Source organism: Mus caroli, unplaced genomic scaffold, assembly GCF_978045245.1.
Source record: "Mus caroli unplaced genomic scaffold, Mus_caroli_1 scaffold_11, whole genome shotgun sequence".
Lineage (NCBI taxonomy): Eukaryota > Metazoa > Chordata > Mammalia > Rodentia > Muridae > Mus > Mus caroli.
Genome location: NW_028227266.1, coordinates 49,983,843 through 49,997,834, shown reverse-complemented (window position 1 = coordinate 49,997,834; position 13,992 = coordinate 49,983,843). Strand labels below are relative to the sequence as shown.

At 41.5% G+C, this 13,992-nt stretch overlaps 1 pseudogene across 2 annotated transcripts in view; it reads left to right on the top strand.

The window, feature by feature from the left end:
* LOC110300987 (glyceraldehyde-3-phosphate dehydrogenase pseudogene) overlaps positions 1-13,992 on the top strand; it is a 58,835-nt pseudogene that overhangs the window by 19,032 nt on the left and 25,811 nt on the right. Inside the window, exon 2 of one of the 2 annotated variants that reach the window (XR_003837575.2) lies at positions 7,762-7,880. The exons of the other annotated variant lie outside the window; for it this stretch is intronic. The product of XR_003837575.2 is annotated as a glyceraldehyde-3-phosphate dehydrogenase pseudogene, transcript variant X1 (transcript). The remainder of the gene's footprint in view (positions 1-7,761; positions 7,881-13,992) is intronic. 2 annotated transcript variants of the gene reach the window in all.

The following is a 13,992-nucleotide window of genomic DNA, read 5'->3' as shown; positions in this document are numbered from 1 at the left end:
GGGGAAATGTGTGAAACCATCTTATCTTAGGAAAACTAGACAGTCAGCTGCATTGACCTTTGATGTAGTCATTTTCTAAGCCTTTGATTAACAACATTCTCTGAAATAAGAATTTCCTATTTTCTATGTTAATGATCTTCAACAGACAGGAATAGTCATAGCATTACAAAACCTTAAAGCAAAAAAGTTGATCTGATTTTGAGAATAAATTCTCATAGAATTTCTGTGTTAGTTTCATCCTCTAGAGATGAATATCTTATAGAGACCTTTGAACTTTTCACTACATAATTTCTATATTAGAGCACAAGAAAATTATTTTTATAGCAATTTGTTGTTTTTTTTTTCATTTTAGTTACAAAATCTTCTTGTCTGTTCTTTGCCAACTGGGAAATATTTTATCAATAAAGCTTTACATCTGTTGAAGCACAGTTTTTCTACAACCCTCCAAATATGAGTTCATGAAATAAACATGACATCAGCTCAGACATTATCTTGTGGAAATCTAAGAGTGTTTCTTTTGCATGGATGTGTTATGGGTGATGCTCAGAAAGAACCACTTGAAGCAGGGGATAAAGGCATAAACTGGTGCTCGGCTCTGAAATCCTTAGAATGGCAAACTATCTCCTCAGACACAGACAGTATCAACCACACTTTGTGAATGCCACACTTGATTCGCAGAGATTCTACAAAGAAAGTAAGAAAGACAATGTTGAAATCTTAAAGGAAAAAAGTATTAGGAATGGGCATTTCAAAAATCCCTCCGATTCTGGGAAATTTCAGAACATGAAAGCAGCTGTGTCCTGTATGGGCTTCCAGGCATTTGTGCCACAGAGACGTGATGAACTCCAGGCAGCCCTGGCTGCAGTGACCTTTCCTAGCTCTCACATACAAGGATTCACAGAAATGGGCCCCTTTTCTCAGCTCCGGCAGCCTGTCAGACACCCTGTTCCCTGGAGAGGCTGGAGAAGAAGGAACTGGGATACACATGAGCTAAGAGAGGTTGCTTTCAAGGTCATTTTAATTGTATGAACATTGTGAGAGTTGGTTTTGAGCTACCTCCTGTCCCTGTCCCCAGAGGCATGTCCTCTAGTGGTCCTGTGCTCTGTTGAAAGCAATGGTGACTACTTATTTCAGGGCCAGTTCTAAGATAAGATGACAGGATTTCCTGTGAGACAAGACAAATGCTTTTCTTTAGGATAATAAACATTCCACAATCCCACGGAGGCAATCCTTTATTTGTTCCCCCTGCTCTGACAATGGGAAGTCACAGGGCCTCTTTCACCTCTGGCCCAGGGCCACAGTGCAAGCAGGACTTCAAGGAAAAGCATAAAGATAAGGCCCAAATCCCTAGGAAGGAAGATGTCAGCCTAGCCTGCTGTTCGGAGCCCTGCCTTGTCCTACCCACTCTGCTCTTGGCCTCAGATCCTCTGGATCCTCCGGATCCTCCCCACCTTATCTGCCTCTGGAGAATTTCCACTATTTATCCAGATTTAGGTGTGTAAAATCTGCTTTCCTCTTGGTTCAGCTGGGACTTTATTAGAATTTAAAACAGAAAACTGGAGGGAAAGAAAGCAAATATGAGAGATACAGATGGATAAGTTTACAAACCCCAGATTTTTTTTAAATTTTTAATCTCACTAATGTCTATCTTAGGCCTGGTTGGATGGTTGGATTGGCATAGTGTGAGGGCACCAGCTCTTGGCCTCCACACTGTCTGGGCTGATGAGGTAGAGGCTAGACTCAGCGCCTCGGATTCCTGGCACCATGTTACTGTGGAACAATTCATCTCTGGTGGAATCTTAGGAAGAATATTTGGTTACTTTCTAGAATTCGCTCTGTGTTTCTTCTCTGGAATTAGCACTCAAGTTGTCAGTTCCTACTGGGCTCAACTGATTTTCCTTCCCACGGATCCCTGATTCTTTTGGTTCAAGCTTATTTTTCTGCCTTGCTAACAAGAAAGCCTTCCCCTTGGCATTCATATTCAGTACTGGCACTCCAGTGGGTCTGTGGCTCTGCTCCCTGGAATGATGGCTTGGGGGGTCTGGAGAGATGGCTCAGTTGGTAAAGTTCTTACAATCTAAGCATGCTTACCAGCGCTTAAGAACCTAGAACCCATATGGGTGTTGTTTTTAAAAAGACAGGCATGGTAATGCACACTTGTAATCCCATTAGGGAAGTGGAACTGAGGCTTCCTAGGCATCACCAGCCAGGCAGCCTAATGCAGTTGGCTAGCTCAAAGCCGTGCGAAACCTGTCTCAAAAAATGAGGTAGACAGCACCTGAACAATGACACTTGAGGTTAACATCCGACCTTCACGTGTACATACATGCATACATGCACTTGTATACATACATATCCTCTTCTCTCTCTCTCTCTCTCTCTCTCTCTCTCTCTCTCTCTCTCTCTCTCTCTCCCTCTCTCTCTCTCTCCCTCCCCCACCCCGTTTGCTTTCCTACTAGCTTTATCTGATAGATTTTTGGAGTGCTTCTTTAGGGTTGGGTTGACCATTTATGTACAAAAGCAGTTTCTTCATTTTACTCTTAAGAACTGCGTCTGGGCTTGTACTGTGGAACTTGGGAGCAGTTAGCCCCTGGAGCCTTATCTCCCTTGAATGATGAGCATCAGACAGATCTTCTATTTTTGTCTAGACGTATATATCCTGCATTGGACAGTCTACTTTTCTACCTTAGGGTGAGTACCAAACAAGGACAAGTTCCCAATTCATCACTATTTCCGCCATGGTATAACAGGTTCTATGAGTAACTCATCATTCAGGTTCCCACCTCACTGCTGAGGGTGGGCTACATAGATGTGACCATTGTAACAAGGCAGTGGCAGTTTTAGAAACAAAAATTAAGCACACATACAATACAGTTGTGTTTAAAACAGTTCCTAGTGTACCTAACTTTAGAAAACTATTCCTTTACTAGGTAATAGCCAAATCCATTAGCAACCTAAGAAAGCCATTAACAACCTAAGCAAAGGCTCTACCTGAGCTACATCTGCAGAGCGAAGACGCTTTTGAGACTCTGGTTACAATTTGCACTACGTAACTGTAGGGACTGGATGAGAGATCAAACATGCAGGCTGGGGAAGTAGCTGTAGAGTGAAATTCCCCTGACCAGCCAACTCTTTGTGCTTACTTGGACATTCTGTGCCTTGCTCTCTCCACATGAGATATGAAAGGAAAATACAGTGAGTGCTTCTGTGACGGCGATAATGGTTCAGCACATGTGTGGACTCACTGTGAGCCCTGGATTTTACTATTCTACAAATCTTGTCAATAAAGATATTTTAAAAAGTAATGGATGCTGGCAACTAAAACTTGAAGATTAAAGGCAACTCCAGTACTCACTGCAGTGATTGTTGCACAAGGCCAAGGAACAAAAAGGACTGCCTGTGAGAGTAGATGTTGTCCTTTAAATCCAACAGCTACCATTTTTGTGACTTCAGCTGTGTCTGTTTGCAAACGATCATCACAGCTGTGTTTGCTGGCTGTTAACAGTCCCTTATAGAAGAGATCTGGTAGTGAAGCTCAAGGGACCCTCATTTGAGTATGCAGCCACTCCTCCCAACAAGCTGTATGCAATTCTTCCCTAATTGCATGTGGCCTCAGGGTATCAGGGAAGGGCCACCTTATATAGACTGAAAAAGAACAGTGGAGCAGCGGGAACCACATCATCCCTTGCTGGGTACAGACCTTTGAGGATGACTGCCGCAGAGACACCTTGAACTCCTACCCATAGTCTCTCATATAATGTTCTGTAAGGGACCCTAATAAATTCATTGGTTTCATAGCTTGAACTTTGATGAAATCAAATTTTGGTTTATCATTTGGACCTTAGAAGAAAGTGGGTAGATATTTTATAGTGCTCCCATGGTGACAATTCTCACAACAGAGGGAGATTATTTGAAATGCTAAATGTGTTTCTATTGCAGGATATAAGAACCATCTACTACTTTTGCTATATTTCATATTTGTTCTTGAGATGACCCCCATAGGAAAGAACACGTCAAAGTTTTAGTTTTATTAATGACTGACTTTTCAATTATCCAAGCTCACTATGAATCCACATTTTATATAATATGCCACAGAACTTGTCTGCTACTTGATGTCAGCTGGCAGGCAAATTGCTTTATAATCCCTATGATCATGATCAGAATTGCATAAGGAATGCCTTTTTCAGTGATTGCAGGATGGTTCCCAGGGTAAAAGTGTTCTCCATACAAGCCCACTGACTTGACTTGGAGCCCTGGAACCCATAACAAGATGGACGTGATGGTTCACATCTGTACTCCTACAGAAAGATGGGAAACACAAACAAGAGAATGACCCAGAAACTTCTGGGTCAGCTTGCCTGAAGTACACAGAACAGCAAAAACGGTAAGAGAGAGATCCTGCCTCAGCAAAGTAAGAGAAAGTTGTGTGTGTGACATGTATGTGCCCATACTCACACACCCTCACATACACACAGTACGTAAATAATCTTCCAAAAGAACATTTACTATAAAAGACCGAATGCCCCTTAATATGGGATAGATCAGGTGACAGTGCTTCTTGCCTCCAAAACAAATTCAACTATATTCTTCATTTAGTAAGACTATGCCTGTAGAGCATGGTGGCACAGCCTGTAATCTCAGTGCTCTTGAAAGCTAAAGCAGGAAGATTGTGTGTTTGAAGTCACTCCGAGTAACAAAGCAAAACCCTTGTCAAGACTAAAAGAAAGTGACTATTTAGTCAGAAGGCACCACGAGTCACTACAGAAAATGTAAATGAGAAATTTCATTGCTTTTGTGGCCTGACAGCGCATGTTGCAGCACGAACATCCCAAGCAAGAAATGGTTAGAGGACAGCACAGAAGTGGAGTGGTTGCTCCTCACAACGGCCCCTGTGAGTGTGTAGACAAGAGATAGAGTCAGCCTTCCACAGGGGGAGAAACAACGTGTGAATGAAAGGACCTCTGGCTCTTTCTCTTGTGACTTCCTACACCCATACCCATCCTTACGAGTCTCCTACAGTTTCAGGATGGAACTTGGCCTTACAATGTTCAGTTGTTTCTCCTCAAAATCAATTTACCATTGTTTGAAGAGAAAGTCAACCTAAAAATACATCTTTCTGTGAAGATTGTCTTCTCTCTCTTTCTCCTTTCTAGCTTTGTCTTCCTTCCTTTACTTTAATAAACCTGTGGGTTTTAAGGCAAACTCATTCAGGCTTTTATCATTACCATGTTAACTATAAACACTTTATAAGTACATCTCATCCAGTTAAGGAAATGTGTGTCTTGTTTGTATACTGAAGGTGTTCTGAATTTAGATGGTGGTGTTTTCTGTGTCTATTTAGCAAAGTAACGGCATGGTTTTAGAGCCTTGTCTATAAATATGAAATATCACTTCATTAACTTTTTAATGTTAAAGCTATTTTTACATTCTTGGAATATATCTTATTGAGATATCTTTTCTACTTGTTTCTAGATTCTGTTTGCTACTGTTCTGTTAAGCTTTTAATGTCTAAGTTCATAAGAAATATTGGTCCATAGTTTGTTCTTGTGAGGAAGGTTTTAAATGAAGAGAATATTGATAAATCAATACTATTATAAAACTATTGAAGCAAGTATTCTATCCTTTAGCTTCTTAAATGATTTATGTAGGAACAGTGTTATTACTATTAAAGCATTTGAAAAAAACTCATTATTGAATCCCATTTATAAGGCCTTTGAGTAAATATTTAATGTGTCCTATGTACTTCAGACACAGAGCTCAGAAGCCCCTATGTTGGAACTGACTTGAAAGTCTCCTCCCTCCCAGGGACTAGCTTTTGTAGTACCAGAAGGCATTGTGCAAGCTTTCAAAGGAAAGATGCAACCAACAGTCATACCCAGCTGTGACACCTATGAGCCATAACAACAGTCAACACAGCACCATAACCCCAAGGATGTAGTAGTGGCCCATGTACTTTGGCAGTAACCAACAGCTTTCTAATTGGACTTAAATAAGCATAGTTCCTACTCAGTAAAAGGGAAATCACACTTGTTACTAGAACCTAGCCAACTATACAAGGGTAGTAAAGTCATATGGATCTTGGAGGAGAACCTATAGCCATCACTTTATTAAACAAGCATAGTCCCCTAATTACATTCTAAACATTTGCCCTTATACCTACAGATAAATGTAGTCCTCACTCTTCATCAAGGAACCCTCTCTTTGCAATAACCACCAATCAACATGCAGAGTTTATAGAGTCCAGAATACACACACACACACACACACACACACACACACACACACCTCCTGCATCTAAGACTCAGGGATTATTGCAGAAGTGGAAAAAAGAAATACTATAAGCATCAGGGCATCAGGGAAATTGTGAGATTCGGTCTCCTAGTAATGCCAAAAGCTATACCCATAAAGTCTGACCAACATGACTGTCTAAACATCAGCCGAACAAGAACAACAAAATAGACATGCCAAAGTGTGTGAGGGAAAGCCCAAAGGGCCTCAGCCCCACACAAAGGACTATGGGCAACTAAAGAATGTTGAGAGCAGGAGAAATAGTTTTCCCCCAGAGAATAGCACTCACATACCAAACGGTTGTCCTTGAAAACACACATATAAGTAATATTGTACAGACTAAGCAGGATGTATTTATATGCATTTTAGGAATATAATGTATATACATATATGTAACAATTAAAACAGAAGCCATGAATTTAAATGAGAGTAAAGTAGAGTATAAAGAGGACTTGGAGAGAGGAAAGGGAAGGGAGAAATGATGTAACTATAATTTCAAAAAGAAATAATTTTTTAAAATTCCTGTTGCTGATGATGGTGCACACCTTTAATCCTAGGTCTTGGGAGGCAGAGGCAGATGGATCTCTGAGTTTGAGGCCAGCCTGGTCTACAAAATGAGTTCTAGGACAGCCAGGACTACACAGAGAAACCCTGTCTCAAAAGAAAAAAAAAAAACCCAACAAAACAAAACAACAAAATTCCATGTGTCTCTAGCAGTCATTTCCTTTAGAAGTGTGTGCACTGGTAGGGTCCTCATGCCCCAGGGGATGACCCCACTAATTAAGACTCTCTTAAAATGACTGTCAAAAAAAAATGAGTCTCAAAAAATAGAATGTCTGTTTGGTTTTTTGGGTTTTTTTTTGTTTGTTTGTTTGTTTTTTGCTTGCTTGTTTTGAAATAGGCCTTCTCTGTATGGCTCTGGGTATCCTGGAACTCACTCTGTAGACTAGGGTGGCCTCGAACTCAGAGATCTGCCTGCTTCTACCTCCCAAATGCTGGGATTAAAGGTGTGCACTATCACTGCCGGGCCAAAAAAAAAAAAAAAAAAAAAAAAAAGGATTTTTAAAAGATTTTTCCATAAAAGAAAAACAAAACAAAACAAAACCCACAGTACAGGTAAATGCATGGAGATGGTGTTTTCTAGTCCCTAAGCGGTGGCTTTGAAACAGTTCCTCAAGTCAAGCCTGGTGGAGAATCACTCAGTAGTCTCAGCACTCAGACGGTCCACACAGGGGGTTCTTGAGTTGGAGACTAGGCTGGAATACATGATGAAATAAACAACAAATATCCTTACCTGATCCAAAATTACTCTTTTCCAATGGTAGGTTCTCTGTCCCCTTCCCTCCAGTATAGCATTATCTTCATCTTCCCTAAAATCAGAGCCTTATTAAGGTAGGTGTCTTCCCACAAGTAGTCACAATGACACCTCCCCCACCACCAAACACCCAAACACTTCCATCTCATGTCCTGCAGGCCACTCACTCTGAGGGAAGCCAACCAGCCATCTTGGTCACTCAGGAAGCCTGTGGAGAGGTATATGTAAGAAGGAACTAGAGCTTCCAGCCAACAACCAACACCCACTGGCCAATCAGGTAAGTGAGCCATCCTGGGAGCAGAAACTCTGGCTACAGTCAAGCTTTTGGGTAACTGTGACCAAACTTTGACAAGTGTACAAAACCCCCCAGAGCACTATGGGCTCAAGCCCCAGGACTAAATAAACCAGGTTTGGTGCACACTCCTACAATCCCAGAATTTAGAAGGTAGAAACAGCAGAATCAGAAATTCCAGGCTATGTTTGGCAAACAGAGTTCCAGGCTAGCCTGGGCTATATGAGATCCTGTAAAAACTTTACCTTCTCAATAATTGAATACCTTTTATTAACCACCATTTTTTTCTCTTAGGTTTCCCCAGTTTCTAAGTGGACCCTGAATACTATAGTGTTGGTATCTGAAACTGTCCCAGGACAGAGACCCTCAGAGATGGGTTTGATGCTCTAGTAAACCACAGAGCTTCTCGTCAGTGTGAGTTAGATGCTAGTAAGTTCTACATGCAGCAACATTACTGTTATTACCTGTGCATAGCTGTAATTAAATGCCAATTAAGCAAGTGTTATGTAGCCTGTACAGCTGCTGCATTTGAGTGTGATGGACTTCCCAGCTGGAGGCCTTCCAGGAAGGAACACAGGATGGGCCGCTTGAACTTTCAGGAAAGTCAAGGTCTTAGTATCACAGTTTCTAGGCCACCCTTGAAACAGTCTCAATTCTGTACAGCTGCAGATTCTATAGCTTATTGGATTACAAAGAGAACAAGAACATGCTATCTCCCAGAAATTCTTTAAATAGAAAGCCATAGACAGGGTTTAAAAGTTAAGTTTGACTTACTTGCCTTTTTATTACCATAGACAAAGAGTCCAGGCTCTGTTGTTCCCCTTCTCTGTGAGCAGTGAAGTCACGTAAGAGAATAAAGGCCTTTGGGGATGTAGAGGCCTTGTCCTCAGTGTATGTATTTGCCAGAGATTCACTTGTTCCTCCCACTGCTTCATAATGCCATTTCTAAAATGACTTCTCAGTTATCTCTGAGCATTGCAACCCTGGATAAGAAAAGAGATGTTATTGACAATGAACTTCTCTGACCATAGAGTCACCTATGGGAATTCTCCTACTTCTAAGACTATAGTGTTTGATGACAGAGGCAACAACTATCTTGAGGTCCTACCACTCAAGATCCAGTTAGTTGTAGATCTTAATAGTTTCCCATTCTTCCCAAATTAAATTCAACTTTAATTCTCTCCTTAGTCCTAATTTAAAATAAGGAGCCTCAACCATTTGCTTGTCAAGTTCTGGCTTATTTCTTTGAAGGGAGCTATGATACTGTGGTAAAGAAGTGGCGAGCATAACTCAGACCTCCGTTCACCTGTAAGTGAAAGGAAAGCCACACATGGCCCCTTGAAAAAAACTGAGCTTTGTTTTCCTCAGTGAGAAGTCTGCCTAGTCACACCTTGGTTTTACAGTTGAGTTCATATGCCCGTGCTTCTTCTGACCTTTCTCATGACGTAAGTTGACACTGCAGATCGACCATCAAGTCTGTGTTCAGTAGGGGAGGAAGAAGATAAAGGGTGAGAGGCAACAACAGTCCGTCTGCTTTCCTGTTTTCAGGAAAGCAGGAGCTTCTGGGCAATCCCTCAGCTATGGCTGGTGGGCCAGAACTGGGCCCTGACACAACCCCAGACACTTCAGGCTGGATACTGGGAAGCATAAGTGGATAGAGTTTGCTAGTGATGTCTTTTCAGTGACCATTCAGTTACCTTCCCTAGTCCTCCAGTCTCCCCTGATGAGTAGAAAACAAAGAAGATATAATTCCACAGATACAACTTACATCACAGCAACTTGTCATATGAAGTGTAGCACCAGGGATAAGAACCACAGACCTTTCACGGGTCCCAGAAAAGAAAGAGAGGAGCACGCCGTGTGCGAGAATTAAAGAAAATGTTAGAGTAGGAAACAAATCATGAGGAGTCTCTGAGATATGGGGACGCTGAAGAGAAAACAAATCAACAATGGGCTGATGGCCTGGGGCCTGCAGATGACACACGGATAGCAAAAGGGAGCATTCTTACAGGGCTGTGTGGTAGCCAGGGACATCTGAGAGCAGTCAAAAAGTCCTCTACAGATATCTACAGGAACTGAGGACCAGTTCAAGCTCTCATTGCTTCCTTTCAGTTATTTTGCTCTTAACGTGTACCTCAACTGGAGCAGGGAACATGTTACAGTGAGTTGATTAAGCCCATAACACTGGAGCAGGGAACATGTTGCAGTGAGTTGATTACACCCATAACACTGTCCTTGATAAATACCAGTTTCTGTAACTGTGAAGAAAGACACCGTTCACATAATGGGGCTGAGACTGAAGCAGAGGTCAGGACAGTGGGATGAGGAAGTGGGCACATTTGAGCAATCATATATGTATGGAAGTGTCATATGAAACCCATTATTTTCTATGCTAACTGGAGTGTTACTTCAAAAATTAAAGAAGTGGCTGGGGAAATGGCTCAGAGGTCATGACTCATATATATCCCCAGGTGAAACCAGGGGTTACCTGGAACAAACTGGATAGCTAGACTAGCCAAGTCAGTGAGCTTGGTCCATGAGAGACCCTGCCTCAGTCTGTATGGTAGAGGAAGATACCCAGCATTCATTTCTGGCCACGACATGCATAGAACACACATGTGTGAACATGCATGTACACATGTATGCCATATACTTACCAAAATAAAAGTAAACAGAAGATGCAGAGGCCAAAAAAGGTAATAAATTCTCCACTAAATTCCTTATTCCATTGTGTAAATCTCAATTATTTTTATGCTGTTAAATTAAATTCATTTTTATAAGCATAGACTTGAATCACTATAGTTGTGCTCCATGTGTCTGTGAGTACATGCACATGCATACACACACACACACACACACACACACACACACACACACTTCCTTTCTATACCTTTCCTTCTCCTTATATCATAAGGGAGTTAAGATTAGAATTAGAGATGGGGATATTTAGGGTTGAAGAGACTGTAAAAAGCATGTTCACTCTGATATGCAGACTATTCAGTCTCATTAATATTCCCTCTCCCTCCCTATCTCCCCCTCCTCCCTTCTTTCTTCTCCCATCTCAGGTCCTGGAGGCAAGATCATAGGCTAGGTATCAGTTACACATCCAGCTGGGTTGTCACAGTACTTCTCTGTTTCGTTGCTTTTTAAATTAAGAAAGAGTTGATACTCCTTTCTTTCATCTCTGATGTCGAACTCCTAAACAGGTCTGTTACACAGATAAATCAGATATTGCTGGTCACATTTCTCTGGGAAAGAGAAGCACCAAGCTAAACTTGATTTTTTTCAGTAGAGCTTTCCCACTGCTTGCAGTAGGTCAGGTCACAAGAAGCAGTGTGCCACTGTCCAGACAGTGTTACAGAGTCGCGCCCTCTGCCTTTGCATGCCTGCCCTCTTAACGCATGGACATTTTCTAAGGGAGATTTGCTTTCTTCACTACCTAACATGAGACCAATTTAACGTATACTACCTTATTATAATTTCCCTTTTGCTACAACATTCCTTATCTTATATTTGAGAGTGACCTACTATATCCTGGGTACTCATTATTCTAGGTATTACACACGGGGTTGGGGAGAGAGTAACCGAGAGAGACAGAGACAGAGAGAGACAGACACAGAGACAGAGAGATGAGGCAGTAAGAACAAAAAGCCAGGAAGGAGGAATGCTATTTTGAAGTTGTCTCTCTAAATAGTTGACATTTGTACAGACACAGGTAAGAACTAAAGAAAAGAGCCGCAGTGACATCAAGGTGAATGGAATTCTGGGTAAAGGAATGCAGATGACAGAGTTTCAGAGTGAGTAAAGAAAACTCAAATGATGAGTGAGGTGAGCAGAGAACGTAAACCAAGAAGCAGGCTGACTGTAAACAGGAATGGAGGAATCACAAGCAAATAATCTTGGGAAGGTTTCAGGTTGAAAGAAGTCACTGAAAAGGTACACGAGAAAATAACAGTATCCAGCTTAGGAGGCCCTCTCTACTCCAGAGAAGAGCAAAGGCTGGAGTCAGAGAGATCGGCTGAAAATGCCAGGAAGATCCAAGTGGAGAAAATCCTGTCTTAAGGGGAGATACTGGTGATGAGCCGTGGATGTTGTGGATCAGTGATGCGGGATTAAAATAAACCCACAAGATTTCCTGGCAAACTGAGTAAAAAAGAATATTCCAAGATCTTGGAGAGTCTGATCAAATACTTCAGCAGGCATCCTGTCTAGCGCGCTAGCAGGAAATTGGACTTGTGAAGAATGAAGACTCAGAACTCACTCTGAGACATGTTCATTTTAGGTACCCACTAACTACCCCAGAGGGGATGCTGAGGAGGGACAGAATACAGAAACTGAAAATGCTAATGTAGGAATCATAAGCATTTAAAGGACAGAATTAGAAGTCAAGTGAAGAATGTTTGAAAGTGAAGGGTTCAGTTAAAATCAAGTTTAGCTTGGTGCTTCTCTTTCCCAGAGAAATGTGACCAGCAATATCTGATGTATCTGTGCGACATCCAGCCAATGTTTGGGGAAACCAGTGTACAGTGAGCTGAAAAATGGTCACCCAGAGCTCAGTGGGACCTTGGCGAGACTGGATTCAGTACAGTTCTGCCTTCCAACTCCTCTTATGTGGGCAGACCTGCTGTAGCCACCTCTTCAGCTGTGCTGTATATCCGATGAATGTAAAGTTAATGCTATTTTTAGTCACCCTTCTCTCATTATACAGAGCACAATAAGTGTTCAAATTGCATTTGTAGACTATTACAGTATGTTTAAATGACTGGTGATAATGAAGTTTCCCTCAAGACTGTAGAGTCCTTGGGACTTAGTGGTGATTTTTAATGTGACAAGAAAGGAATCTGTAAATTCATCAAAGGCCACTATGTTATTGTGATTTCTTTTGAGGTAGTATCTCTATTAGTCCTGACTATCCTGGAACTTAATATATAGATTTAGCTCACAAAAAATCCTCTTGCCTCTGCCTCCCAAGTTCTGGGATTAAAGATGTGCACCACCACACCTGGCCCTCATTATGATACGAGGTTGAGGTAGTATGTGTTTGAAAACTATGAGGTAACCATGAACAGGAAGTGTACGATAACCCAAGGTTTAGGAGCATGCATGTTGTAATAATTATTTCACATAAAAGAATGAACTTTGAGAGAAATCATAGGGGGAAAGAGAATATTCCTGTATGTTCTGTATGTATTATTTTGTTTGTATTTTGAGATGGTCTTCCTATTTAGCCCATTCTGGTCTTGAACTAGTAACCTTCCAGCCTCTACTTTCAGAGTGCCAGGACTACATGCATGAGCTACTATGTCTGGCCATATGAGTTGTGTCCTTGAGAGGAAGATTAAACACTTTAGTGTCTAGAAAACTGTGCTTGTACTATTGAGCCCATTCCCGCATCTGCTCAATCAGGCAATAAAATTGATTTTTGGAAAGGCAATGTCTGTGATTGCCTAGTTATTCCTACTCACTCAGACCTTCTCAGCCTAACCTCCTAGAATTGAATTGAAGATAAGGAAAAAGTAGCCTCCCCACTCCCACCCCTACCCCTGCCACAAGGGATCTTTGGTAAATTGCTTATTAGTATGTAGAATAGCTCCTAACCCCACAAGCTTTAATGTAGCTTCCTAGTGGTACCTATGTTGCTTTGGGTATGTGTATTAAAAATCTGGCTCAATCAGCAACTAGATAGAAAAAACACTGGATGTGCACAGCCCTATACCCAATGGAATCATAATTCCTATTAGACAGGCAGGCCAGGTAGAAGGAGGGTTCAAGAGGAGATAGCGACAGTCTGAAATAGAGGCTTGCCCTATAGCTGTTTGAGTTTCTCACTGGAGTGACCCAAGTTTCATTTCCAAAGGATCTGAGCCCTCAGTGACCCTGTCATGTTAAATATATTCATGATGACAATGGTGACTAAACACTGGCCTCCTGGAGAGGATATCTTTGAGAAAAAAGAAATGGGAAATTTCCAGAACTCACATTTTTGCTATATGGTGTGGTCATTAGACAAATGGTTATCCTAGGGAAAAGGAGTCACTAACATTTGAAACAAAAACGGAAACCTGAAGAACACTTGAAAAACCAAGTCCCCCCAAGC